The sequence below is a fragment of the Dendrobates tinctorius genome, unplaced genomic scaffold (assembly GCF_039654945.1).
Source record: "Dendrobates tinctorius isolate UK_male_01 unplaced genomic scaffold, ASM3965494v1 ptg000035l, whole genome shotgun sequence".
Lineage (NCBI taxonomy): Eukaryota > Metazoa > Chordata > Amphibia > Anura > Dendrobatidae > Dendrobates > Dendrobates tinctorius.
Window position 1 is genome coordinate 72,024,592 of NW_027361703.1, and position 13,156 is coordinate 72,037,747.

A 13,156-nucleotide genomic window follows, 5' to 3' on the forward strand; every position below is an offset into this window, starting at 1 on the left:
CTGTGGTATTAATGGTGTTATATAAGTGAGCAAAATAAATAAAGTATGTTGGTAAGCGGAAAATTGAACATGGTACTCCAGGCCCAATGTTAAGTGCTCAAGTAGGGTCCTTCCACGATTATATAGTGGGAAGAACTATGAACTGACAGATTGCATTGTATAGTTGTCCTGTTTATTAGGCAATACAGAATTGTGATGTTTCATTAAAATTGCATGACCTTTCTGAAACATCGAATTGTAGGAGCTAAACAGAATGGAAAAGAAAAGCTCTGAGAGTAGCGGTATGACCACTCTGGGTAATAGGGAATAATAATTATTATTTTTTTTATTTCGGATTATAAGACACACCCACATTTTCCCCAAAAAAATTTTGGGAAAAAAGTGTATGTTATAATCTGAAAAATATGGTAATTTCACTGAAACCTCACATTTTCAATTGGCTATCAGTAAACTGAACAACTATTATTTTTAATTTGAAAGAGTGTCGCGTTCTTTAAACAACATGATATTAACAGATATATCAAATTATACACGTAACTAAATATTTTTGTACTTTTTGAACATAGTTTTTGTCTAGTCAGTTTAAAGAGTTTAATCGGGAGCACTACGCTTCTCTGCCTCCCAGAAGCCATCTACCAGGCTGCTAGAAAAGGCAGCTCGGACTCTGCAGCATGGAGGAAACACAGAGGGGCTCCAGCAAGCAGACTGTGCAGCACAGAGCTTGCAAGTGGCATGTGCTACTTGCCTAAGTTATCCCCAGTCTGAGCCCATAGGGGTGCCTGGTTGTTAGGAATAGAGGGGATTTTTAATACCAGTTAGAACACAAGGTTGCTTGTTTTTGAAAACTCTTTGCAATTCAACACATTTGACATCTTGAGACAAAATCCTTATTTAGGCCGGTTTCACATTTGCGTTTCAGGGCGCAGCGACGGCCTGCGCACGGCCGCCGCTAAGCCCGCCCCCTGCCACGCCTCCACCGGTAGCTCCGCCTCCGGGCGCATGACGCTGCATGCGTCCCCTATCTTTATCACTGAGGACGCAGGCCGTGCACAGTATGCGTTTGGCGGCGCCTGCGTCCTTTTGACGGTGCGCCGAGCGCAACCAAATTGCAACAGGTTGCGTTTGGCGCTGGTCGGCGCACCGTCAAAAGGACGCAGGTGCCGCCAAAACGCATACTGCGCACGGCCTGCGTCCTCAGTGATAAAGATAGGGGACGCATGACGCATGCAGCGTCATGCGCCCGGAGGCGGAGCTACCGGCGGAGGCGCGGCAGGGGGCAGGGCTTAGCGGCAGCCATGCGCAGGCAGTCGCTGCGCCATGAAACGCAAATGTGAAACCGGCCTTATTTCAAAATAATATTTCGCTGCAATATAACAAAAATTGTCTGGACACAAAGTTGAAAACAAGAGAAGGTAGTGCTGATACCGATGCAAAAATAGCACTTTGCATATGTACACCACTCAAGAAATTAAATAATTTTATTCAAATTAGATCCTTAAAATAAGCTGAAAGGTTGAGCAACCCTATAACACCCATGACCATGTGCATTTAAAGCTGCATTATCATTAAAAGATAGTTGTGAATGAGCGTTCTTAAGAAAGCTTGTTCGTGATAATATTTCAGTTCTGCTCCTGATCTCCCTGAGTTCTCCATTCACCTGTATTCAGCATGAGCAAGCAGGTGGCCGTGATCCTCTCTGGCTGCGGGCTGTATGATGGCAATGAGATCCAAGCGTCCTCTACAGTGTTTGTCCACCTGAGCAGAGCTGGGATACAGTATGTTGCATTTGCACCTAACATAGATCAGATGCACATGGTCGACCACGTAAAAGGACAACCCTCCGAGGAGAAGCAGAATGTGCTAACAGAGAGTGCTCGCATTGCAAGAGGAAACGTGAAAGATCTTAAGGATCTAAAAGTCAGTGAATTTGATAACATTTCAGTGCAAACAGGCTGCTGATCACCCAATGAACGAGCAAAACACTCAGTAATTGGGTGAGTTATCTTTTTACGCTAAACAAAAAAAAATCGTCCTGTGTAAACAGGATGAGCATTGCCGAGAACAATGGTGACCCATGCTACATTGCATCGTTTAAATCTGTTAAACAGGCGGATAACAGTAAACGAATGAAGATTGGTAAAAGTTTACGAGAGGTGATCGTTTTGTGCCACTGGTTGGTTCATGTAGATGAAAAAAATCTGTTAATACCCCTTGGATGAAGGGGTAATTTGCATATTGGGTGTACTAAACTTCAAAAGCCCAATGTAGCCCTTGTAGTGATATATCTTGTTTCATATATAAAGTGTTGGGAAAGCTCCTCTTTAACACTCTTTTCTTATGTATGCACAATGATTTAAGCTCTTGTTTCCATTGTCTATTGAAAAGTCTCCAAGGAAATGTTCTGGTTGTTTAGGTGGTTTCTGACAAACCTAAAACAGACGAATTACTTGTGGAGTAGTAATTTCCACTTTAGTATTTTTGCAGTCTTACAATTCATTCCTCATGATAGATTAATGAGCCGAGACACTTAACAAAGCAGAGAGGTTTGCAGATGCCTCTGGAGCTTTGGAAGACATCTCAGTCTAATTTATACCTGCTCAGGGTTCACAGATGAGAAATGGTTCTGCCACATTGTCTCTTCAGCTCCACACAGTTCTGCAGTGGTGGTGTAAACTCTTTGTAGCTTGCGTGCAGGTTCTGTTGAGTGTTTCTTTGTAATTTATATGACAGTTAATTATTTCCTGGCATTGGTACAAAAACGCAAAAATTGGCAACACCAGGGTAGAAAAGAAGATTACACATGCACACCATGTACCAGAGGTGTATATAGGTTTTGTGGCATCTGGAGGAAGAATTCAGCTTGGCGCCTCCCCTCATTCACATGTGATTTGCACACTTACAGTCATGTGCTGTGTCAATGTTCAATGAAAAACAGAGAAGCAAGAAGAAAAGCGAATTGTCACGTTATGCAAGTATGTAAATCGCATATGAGTGATGTGGCCATGTGATGACTGAAGGAACCCGCTATTAGGGCTGTATCCTGACAGTGAGTATATTACACGCTGTTAGGATTGGCATGCTAGAGTGTCTCATTTTATAATTAAGGTGCTTGTCCAGGTTTGAGATGAAAGTCTCCAGTTACTGTAGGTGACTGCAGGCTTCTAAATTCTCACAGCACATGCACTGCACACTTTTAGGATTCTCCCTTGCCGGTGGCAAGAGTGGATGGTCACGTGAGCACAAGTATGTGATTTTTATGCTTCTGGCCACATTTCGGCTAGACGTGTCCAGCCTCGCAATTCATTGGGCAAGGCCACAGATGTCTAGTTGGCACATGACTGCATATACCTCCCACTCTCACCGCTGGCACTAGACAATCATGAAAGCATACAGTGCGCGCTGTGAGAATTCAGAAGTCTGTAGTCACAAAGAATGACTGCAGACTCATCACAAACTTAGACAGCCCCTTTAAATACACTGGTCAACACAAAAAAAAATCATCAGCAAAGGTAAAATGTCTGTTTTATGGAGTTTCATGTGCTGATTCCAAAAATATGCTTAGTTTTGCTCTATCACATAAAGTTTCTGAGATAGAAGTATTTTTGTTATTACATTATTTCTGCATCTTCAATGTATGTGGTTTTTCCTATGTTATTTCCATTTCTTTGCTTGTCTTAATTGTGAATTTTCTAACAAAGACAACATCAGTAAAGGTTTTATTTAGTTTTTTGGGAAGGAGTATTGACAGTGCAGTCAACCAATGACTGCTTCTTGGAAAGTCACATGTTATGGGGAGGAGCTAACTGTTAAGAGGCGGAAAAAACTATTAGCAAATCCACAAAAGAAGACTAAAAGCCTCCAAAAATTTCAAATTCAACAGCAGAAAAAAAGGCAGCGTTATGCCGCAGTGTAACGCAGTCCATCCAACGGACTGCCATAATGCAATGTGACCCCGGCCCAACCCTAAATTTAGGCTTAACCCTAGCCCTAACCCTAAAGGGAAAATGGAAATACTTTTTTTTATTATTATTTTTCCTTAACCAAGGGGGTGATAAAGGGGGTTTGATTTACTATTTATAGCGGGTTTATATAGCAGGTTTTTATGTTTGGCAGCTGTCATACACTAAAAGACGCTTTTTATTGCAAAAAATAGTTTTTGCATCACCACATTTTGAGAGCTATCATTTTTTCATATTTTGGCCCACAGAGTCATGTTAGGTCTTGTTTTTTGCGGGACGAGTTGACGTTTTAATTGGTACCATTTTCGGACACATGACTTTTTTGATCACTTTTTATTCTGATTTTTGTGAGGCAGAATGAACAAAACCAGCAATTCATGAATTTCTTTTGGTTGAGGCGTTTATACTGTTCAGCGTGTGGTAAAATTTCATCAAACAGTTTTATTCTTTGGGTTAGTACGATTACAGCGATACCTCATTTATATTTTTTTATGTTTTGGGGCTTTTATACAATAAAAACTTTTATATAAAAAACAATTATTTTTGCATCTTTTTATTCTAAGAGCTATAGCATTTTTATTTTTTCGCTGATGATGCTGTATGGCGGGTAGTTTTTTGCAGGACAAGATGACATTTTCAGCCTTACCTTGTTTATTTATATCCGTCTTTTTGATCACTTGTTATTCCACTTTTTGTTCGGTGGTACGATGATAAAGCATTGTTTTTTTTTTTTTGCTTTTTTTTAAATAGTGCTCACTAAAGAGGTTAACTAGTGGGACAGTTTTATAGGTCGGGTTGTCACAGACGCGGTGATACTAAATATGTGTACTTTTATTGTTTAGATTTTTTTTTTGAATTCATTTATTTATTACTGGAATAAATATTTATTTTTTTATTATTATTTTAAAATATTTTCCAGGTCACCACCTGACAGCACACCTGGAGAACGTCCTTCTCATCCGTAGTGGGACAGGAAACCACGAGAGTCTAAAAGGACCCTCCCTCTACCATCCCACAGTGTTTTTCCTGTCCCACTGCGGATAGGAACGACGAGAGGAGATCCAGCCGTTCCGCGCAGAGGGTCAGGATCGGGGGGGCCCAGCCTTTCCCTTCCTACCGGGAAAACTCTGCAAGCTGAAACCCGGCACAGGGTCCCTCAGCCCCTCCAGTGTAGCGCTGCTCCTGGAGAAGGGGTCGCTTCCTCCCGACGGGAGGCTCTCGACCCCGGACGCCACTGACACCACCGACGTAGGTACTGGGGCCACCTCTACGGACTCCACGTGCCCCGCAAGCGGACCCCGGCGGAGGATCGCCGCATCTCTCCCCCTTCCCGCTGTAAGCGGTAACAGCGCCATGCCTGGGGAGCCAGAGGCGCGCTACTTTTACCCATACAGAGCACGTGTGCGCACGCCATCCAGGAGGCGGGTCTTCCGACCGGGACGTCACTTCCGGTCGCGTCACCGGACCCGGATGTCACTTCCGGTCGCGTCATTAAAGACGACCACCCTGCATTCAGGAAGTGCCGGCATCGCTGAGAAGGGGGCAGATTCTGTGCAGTGGAGCGGATCGGCAGCGCGGCAGGACAGAAGACGCAACAGCGGTATGCAGGCCCTGCGGTGTAAGGGCCGGACACCACCTCCCGGCCACTTACACGGTTTGATGTCTCCGCAGGCAGACAGCCACAGGGAACCTTATCCATCGGTGATGGAGGACCAGGCAAAGACGGAGACAGGAACGGAAAGCCAGGGTCACGTGAGTAGCCTCATATGAGGTCATGGTAGGGCCCCAGTAAAATAGACCCCACAGAACATGTACTTTATGTGTTCCAGGGGGGAACCTCCACCTCAGAAAGGAAGAAGAAAGATAAGAAGTGTCCCGTCTGCTCTAAGAAGCTAAAGGACACATGGCAAAAAACCCTCTGCGACGCATGTACAAAGCGCATAATGGGGGAAGAACAGGCTACGCTCATGTCTAACATGAGGGCAATAATTAGAGAGGAAGTACAAGCTTCGGTGTCCGGAGCCATGTCCCAAGCCCCACAGAACCCTCAAGCATCCAGAAAGAGGCAGAGGGAGTCAGGCACGTCTTCTGACGACATCCTGTCCGAATCAGACGCAGAGGAGGAGGTGGAGATCAGAGAGCACCCGGAAAGAGGGAGAAAGTATCTCTTTGCATCCGGCGATACGGATGAGCTATTGGGGGCAGTCCGGCAGACTATGCAGATTGAGGAACCCCCGACTACCCTCTCAATACAGGATGAGATGTTCGGGGGTCTGCGCTCCCAGACCTCAATGGTCTTCCCAGTAAATACCCATATACGGGCCATGATATTGGACGAATGGGAGGAAGCAGAGAAAAAATTGACTATCCCCCGAGACTTCAGGCTTCGCCTGCCGTTTGACCCAGAAGAGGTCAGGGTCTGGGAAGAGGTCCCTAAAATCGATATCCCAGTAGCAAGGGTATCAAAAAAGACAGCCATTCCGTTTGAAGACTCCTCAAGCTTAAAGGATCCCCTAGATCGGAAGGCAGACGGGCTCTTGAAGAGGGCCTGGGAGAGTTCAGCGGCAGTCATAAAAACAAATATAGCCGCGACATCAGTGGCACGCTCCATGCATCTATGGATAGATGAGTTAGGGGAGCATTTGTCAGATAGAACTCCGAGGGAAACTATTCTAAAATCTCTTCCCTTGCTAAAGTTAGCCACGGGGTTTTTGGCTGACGCCTCAGCAGAGTCCGTTAGATTTACGGCCAGAACCCAATCACTGTCCAACACAGCCAGAAGAGCTATCTGGCTTAAAAGTTGGTCGGGTGACATGCAGTCCAAGAATAAACTGTGCTCAATTCCCTTCTCGGGAGGCAGAGTCTTCGGACCTGTGCTTGATGATATCTTAGAGAAGGCGTCAGAAGAAAAAAAGGGGTTCCCCGAAGAGAAGCGTAAGAGGTATCAGCCCTTTCGTAGACCCCGTTACAATCAGAGAACGGACTACAGAGGGAAGGGGAAGTCAGGTCGATGGAGCTACCCCAAAGGGGGTGAGGGTAGGAATAGGAGCAGAGAAACCATCTTCTCCGGCCCAGGGTCTAGCTCCCGGAAGAAATGACGCCACCAGTGTAGGGGGGCGACTGCTCAGGTTCAAGGAAGAATGGCGGGAGATTACCACCAGCCCCGGGGTACTGCAGGTAATTTCTCAAGGATACAGGATAGAATTCAGCTCCCTACCCTCAAACAGGTTCCTAGTAACCAGCTCTCGACTCTGTCCGGCCTCCCCCATGTGGTTAGATATCCAGGACCTCCTAGAAATGGAGGCAATCACACCAGTGCCCACGCAAGAAGAGGGAAGGGGACACTACTCGAGCCTCTTCGCGATAAAAAAAACCGTCGGGGGAGACCAGGACCATAATAAATCTCAAGCCCTTAAACAAGTGGGTATCATACAAACGCTTCAAGATGGAGTCAATAAGATCCACGGTTCCACTCCTGGGAGAAGCGGTGGTAATGTGCACTTTAGATCTAAAAAGCGCATATTACCACGTCACCATCCACCCAGACCACCAAAAATATCTCAGGTTTGCGGTCGAGAAGGAGGGCAGGGTTCACCACTACCAGTTTCACTGTCTCCCCTTCGGCCTAGCATCAGCCCCAAGAGTTTTCACGAAGATAATGGTAGAGGTTGTGGCCTAAGAGCCCAAAACATCACAGTGATCCCGTACCTAGACGACTTCTTGATCGTAGCAGATTCAGCAGCCCAGCTCAGAGTCGACTGTCAGTCCTCGATCGCCACACTGCAAAAGTTGGGCTGGATAATAAATTGGTCGAAATCAGATCTTATACCCAAGCCCAGAATAAAATTTTTAGGGGTCATGCTGGATTCAGAAAGAAGAATGTCCTATCTTCCAGAAGAAAAGCAGACCAACAGAAGATCCGCCAATTCTCAAAGAACCGAGTGTCGATCAGGGACGCAATGAGGATTCTGGGACTGATGACTTTGTGTATCTCCTGTGTCAGATGGAGTCAGTTCCACTCCCGCAGACTGCAACAGGCAGTCCTAGCAGCTTGGGACAAAAGGCAAGGCTCACTAGACAAGAAGATACAATTAATTCCCCAGGTCAGAAGGTCGCTGCTGTGGTGGACCGTCCCGAGAAACCTAAAAACCGGTGTCTCATGGATTCAGTCCCCAGAGGTCGTAGTAACCACGGACGCAAGTCTGTACGGCTGGGGGGGATACATCGGAGGAGAGTACTATCAGGGGCGATGGAGTCGGGAGGACAGCAACAGGTCCTCCAACTTCAGAGAACTAAAAGCGGTCTGGAAGGTACTACTCGTCGCCTGGCCTCGGGTGAAGAACAGGCACGTCAAGATATTTTCGGACAATACCACAACAGTAGCCTTTCTCCGCCATCAGGGCGGACCGAAGCACCCGGCACTACAGGGCTTAGCAGACCAGATCTTCAGATGGGCGGAAAGAGGTCCTCTCAATCTCAGCAGTACATCTGGAGGGCACCAGCAACCAGGTTGCGGACTTTCTCAGCAGGAGAAGAATAACCGCAACGGACTGGGAACTCAACGAAAAAGTGTTCAGCAGCCTGTGCGATCGCTGGGGACAACCAGAAATAGACCTGTTTGCGGACAAGGGGAATGCAAAGGTCAGAGCCTTTTACTCCCTAAACCCGGCAGGAGACCCGACAGGGATAGACGCTCTGTCGCAGCCGTGGAACAGGGGCTTACTGTACGCCTTCCCGCCTCTAGCTCTCATCCCAAGTGTTCTCAGGAAGATCTACGAGGACGGAGCCAGGGTCATATTGGTAGTTCCCTATTGGCCAAGAAGAAGCTGGTTTCATCTACTCAGGAAGATATCACGGGAAGACCCCATTCTCCTGCCAAGAAGAGAAGACCTTCTTCATGAGGGTCCGGTCTTCCACAAAAGGCCAGAAGCCCTCAAACTATCAGCCTGGATCCTGAGCGGCAGTTCCTGAGAACGAAGGGTCTATTGGACGAAGTTATATCCACTCTACAAGCAAGTAGGAAACCCGTAACAGCAGCAATATATAACAAAATTTGGAAAAAATTTTGCAGCTTCTGTGGAGAGGCGACAGTCGAAACTGACCAACCCCACATCCCGAAGATCCTTGACTTCCTACAGGCAGGGTTCAAAAAGGGCCTCAGACCTAGCACCCTGAGAGTGCAGATTGCGGCCTTAAGCGTGTTCTATGACACAACCCTATCATCTCACCCCTGGATAGCCCGGTTTTCAAGGGCTGTGCAGAGACTTAAGCCCTTGATAAGAAGGACCGTCCCTCCTTGGGACCTTAATCTAGTGCTTAACGCGCTATGTAGACAGCCATACCAGCTAGGGGTAGAAATAACTATCAGTAACCTCTCTCTGAAGACAGCGTTCTTAGTGGCTGTTACGTCAGCCAAAAGATTAGGGGAACTCCAGGCCCTATTGGTTCAGGATCCCGGCTTTTCTCCCCAAGGTGATCTCAGATTCGAACATGAATCAGGAGGTAGTGCTCCCCTCATTTTGTCAGTTTCCTAAAAATAGCAAGGAGGAAGCTTACCATAACCTGGATGTTAGGGAAACAGTGCTCAGGTACCTGGACGCAACCAGGCCTTGGAGGCAGGATAATAATCTCTTTGTCCAGTTCAGAGGCCCTAATAAGGGGAAAAAGGCATCGAAATCCACAATAGCAAGGTGGATTAAATCCGTTTTTAGCACAACGTATAGAGCACAGGGTCAGAGCCCCCCGGGGAGCTTTAGAGCTCACTCAACTAGGGCCATGGCCACATCATGGGCAGAGAGGGGCGGAGCCTCGGCAGAACAAATCTGCAGAGCCGCATCTTGGGCCAGTCTCAGTACGTTTTCTAAACATTATAAGTTAGACGTGGCCTCCGCACAGTTGGCTTTTGGGAGAAAGGTACTCCACGTGGTAGTCCCACCCTAGGACCAATATTCTTTGGTACTACTCCAGGTGTGCTGTCAGGTGGTGACCTGGAAAACGGTAATTAGACCTACCGGTAATTGTGTTTCCAGGAATCCATCCTGACAGCACTATTAGTTCCCTCCCGTTAAACGTGTCCATGCAATTGTGATGTAACATGTGTATGGAAAATGTTGGTTTGAATAAAATTTCTTTTTTGTCTAAATCCATCCAGAGGTGTTACTTTGTGAAATCACTGTGGGATGGTAGAGGGAGGGTCCTTTCAGACTCTCGTGGTTTCCTGTCCCACTACGGATGAGAAGGACGTCCTCCAGGTGTGCTGTCAGGATGGATTCCTGGAAACACAATTACCGGTAGGTCTAATTACCGTTTTTACAATTATTTTAATTTTTTTTTTTTTAACTTCATGCTTACTTTTGCACCTTTTCCCACTATGGTGCACTCATTTTGTGCAGGCTGATTGCTTCTATAGCATGCAGATCTGCATGCTATAGAAGCTGTCAGCGTTGCAGCTACTCTGCACTAAACTCAGAGACTTCCTGACATGCACTGCGCATGACAGGTAGTCTCTCTGCTCTGGTAACCCGGATGTCGTCATGACGACATCGGGTTACCATGGAAGCGATCGGAACCCCGCGTCATGCCGCGGGTCTCTGATCCAAAGGCAGAGGGGCTGTCAGTGTTGACAGCTCTCTGCCTGCTCCCGGAATGCAGCGATCATGTTTGATTGCAGTGTGCAAGGGGTTAAAGTGCCGGGAGCGGTCCGTGATGGCTTCTGGCACTTAGTGCCGGGTGTCAGCTGTGAGAATCAGCTCACACCCTGCCGCGATCAGCTGCGCTCCCCCGTGAGTGCAGCTGATCGCGATGACATACTATCCCGTCCATGGGCATACGGGCCCAGGGCACATGGACGGGATAGTACGTCAGATGTCAGAAAGGGGTTAAAATGTTCAAAACAGCTTACATCAAAGGGAGGGAGTCTGACATCGGCATACTATTATGCCCGATGTCGGAAAGGGGTTAAAGGGAATCTGTCATCACATTTGACCTAAATTATTAATATGGACATACAGGCTACAGAATGCTGAAAACAGTCCTCCCTACCTGTGTGTCTCATATCAGCTGTGTTGTTGCTGAGAAATCATCTTTTATCACTTTATGTACAGGTGCTTCACACAAAATTAGCATATCATCAAAAAGATAATTTCAGTTCTTCAATACAAAAAGTGAAACTAGTATACTATAGAGTCATTACAAACAGAGTGATCTATTTCAGGTGTTTATTTCTGCTAATGTTGATGATTATGTCTTACAGCCTATGAAAACCCAAAACTCATTATCTCAGTAAATTAGAATAAAAACACCTGCAAAGGATTCCTAAGCACTTAAAGTCCCTTAGTCTTAGTTTCAGTAGGCTCCACAATCATGGGGAATACTGCTGACTTGACAGATGTCCAGAAGGCAGTCATTGACACATTCCATAATGAGGGAAAGCCATCAAAGGGTCATTACTAAAGAAGTTGGCTGTTCAGAGTGCTGTACCCAAGCATATTAATGGAAAGTTGAGTGGAAGGAAAAAGTGTGGTAGAAAAAGGTTCACAAGCAACTAGGATAACCGCAGCCTTGGAAGTATTGTTAAGAAAAGGCCATTCAAAAATTTGGGGGAGATTCACAAGGAGTGGACTGCTGCTGGAGTCATTGCTTCAAGTGCCACCACACACGGACGTACCGTATTTTTCGCTTTATAAGACGCTCCGGATTATAAGACGCACCCCAAATTTTGAGGAGAAAAATAGGAAAAAAACTTTATTTTTAATAAAATGGTGGTGCATCTTATAATCCATGCGTCTTATTGCTTTCCAGGGGTGGTGATGGAGGAGGCCGGAGTGGAACATTGCTGCTGGGATGAGGGGGTGTTTTGATGTGCAGCGTGCCGCTGCCGGTGTCTGTTACTGCCGCCGCCCTCTGTCCCCTGATGCTTGCCACCACCGCCACGCTCTGTCCCCCGGTGCCTGCTTGCCACCACCGCCGCACTCTGTCCCCCAGTGCTTGCCACCACCGCCACGCTGTCCCCCGGTGCCTGCTTGCCACCACCGCCGCGCTCTCCCCCGGTTCTTACCGCCACCACCGCGCTCTGTCCCGTTCTGAGGGTACTTGCGGCGGCACTCTGTGCCCTGATGCTGCCGCTGCGCTGTCCGCCACCGCCGCGCTCCTGTCCCCCGGTGGTTTCTTCCGCCCCACCGCCGCCGCCGCGCTCTGTCCCGTTCAGCGTGGGGGGTCTCTGTCGCTCCATGCCTGCTTTCTTCCTGGAAAATGGCCGCCGCGCATGCGCAGACGGACATCTCGGCACTGAAATCTCAATTTTGGGGGAAAAAAAGTGCGTCTTACAAAGCGGAAAATACGGTATGCAGAACATGGGCTACAAGTGTCGCATTCCTTGTGTCAAGCCACTCATAACCAATAGACAATGCCAGAAGCACCTTACTTGGGCCAAGGTAAAAAAGAACTGGACTGTTGCTCAGTGGTCCAAGGTGTTGTTTTTAGATGAAAGTACATTTTGCATTTCATTTGGAAATCAAGGTTCCAGAGTTTTGGAGGAAGAGTGGAGAGGCACACGATGCAAGCTTCTTGAGGTTCTAGTGTGAAGTTTCCACAATCAGTGATGGTTTGGGGAGCCATGTCATCTGCTGGTGTAGGTCCACTGTGTTTTATCCAGACCAAAGTGTGCACAGCCGTCTACAAGGAAATCTTAGAGCACTTCATGCTTCCCTTTGCCGACAAGCTTTTTGGAGATGGAAATTTCATTTTCCAGCAGGACTTGGCACGTGTCCACACTGCCAAAAGTACCAATACCTGGTTTAAAAACAACAGTATCACTGTGCTTGATTGGCCAGCAAACTCGCCTGACCTTATCCCCATAGAGAATCTATGGGGTATTGTCAAGAGGAAGATGAGACACCAAACCCAACAATGCAGATGAGCTGAAGGCTGCTATCAAATCAACCTGGGCTTCCATAACACCTCAGCAGTGCCACAGGCTGATCACCTCCATGCCACGCCACATTGATGCAGTAATTGATGCAAAATGAGCCACGACCAAGTATTGAGTGCATTTACTGAACATTCATTTCAGTAGGCCAACATTTTGGATTTTAAAATCACTTTAAAGCTGGTGTTATAGAGTATTCTAATTTGCTGAGATAATTACTTTTTTCATTGGCTGTAAGCCATAATCATCGACATTAATAGAAATAAACAAT

The 13,156-nt window shown here is 46.8% G+C and overlaps 1 protein-coding gene across 1 annotated transcript in view; it reads left to right on the forward strand.

The window, feature by feature from the left end:
• Positions 1-13,156, forward strand: part of FBXL13 (F-box and leucine rich repeat protein 13) — a 396,865-nt gene that overhangs the window by 347,259 nt on the left and 36,450 nt on the right. The window lies entirely within an intron of this gene.